Below are 1,208 nucleotides of genomic sequence, written 5' to 3' on the forward strand. Positions count from 1 at the left end.
CATTTCAGATAGATGACAATTTGTTCTATAAACTCATGTGTGGAAATATATACCCTATGTCTCAATAAAAGAACTTCCAATGCCAAATCCATGAACATGTTATTTAACAAAATTTGTACAAATAGAATTTGGTAAATACCACATTTTCTAATTTTAAGGTGCCCTGAAGCTTGATAATATGTGGGAAATTTTTAAAACAAATGCAGTTATGCTTTAGGTGCTCTGTTGTCTTCTTATAAAAAGTGCTTTTGGGGAGACTGAGAAAAGATTTATAGCCTTTCTTTAGAATCATATACATGTAGACATTCATACATTTTTCACAGAACCATGAAGTCTCCCCTCAAATTTCTCAGGTTATAAATTTTTTGTGTGTTTTTATGACATTACATATTTTTTCCTTGGATGATATAATTACGGATTTTACAGATTTTCTCTTCCCACTACTAGAATTTTATATTCATCCTATACAGAGAAGTGTTTCTAAGCACAAATGATATAGCAATACTATGTTGAAAAACTGTTTTGTTAGGCTTTAATCCAAAATAAAATAATAGGAAAAAGAAAAATCTTATTGCAAAGTTTACCCCCATACCTATTAAAACGTCACTTATTTTATCTTTAGGATTGTGATTTTTACAGTTATTTATTTCATTCTCTTCCCTACATCAATATGATAGTCTGTTACTTTCTAAATGACGCAATTCTTTGTTTATTGTTTTTCAATATATTAATACTTTTCCACAAATCAAATTTTGAGACTGAGTAAGCTTTCATAACTAGGGCAAGAACCAACCTGACAAGAACAACTTATAAGAGGAAAGATTTATTTTGGCATATGTTTTCAGAGAATTCAACCCATGGTCAGTTGGTGCCATTACTTTGGGCCTGAGGTAAGGCAGACCACCATAGCAGAAGTGTGTGGTAGAGCAAAGCTGTGGAGCTCATTGGTGTCAGGGAAACAATAAGTGGGGTAGGGTAAGGTTCTGGGGAAAAGATGAACCCTTCTAGGACATGCCCCCAGTGACCTGCTTCCTCTAACTAGGTCCCACCTCCCAGCAATCCATTCAGGCATCAATGGATTAATCCACTGATAAGGTCAGGGCTCTGACGATACACTCACTTCCCCAAAGTCCAGCTTCTGAACAAAAGAGTTTGCAGAACATTCTAGAACCAAACCATAACTGGGACATATATATTATGTTTCTAAC

This window comes from Sciurus carolinensis, chromosome 8 (assembly GCF_902686445.1).
Source record: "Sciurus carolinensis chromosome 8, mSciCar1.2, whole genome shotgun sequence".
Classification (NCBI taxonomy): Eukaryota; Metazoa; Chordata; class Mammalia; order Rodentia; family Sciuridae; genus Sciurus; species Sciurus carolinensis.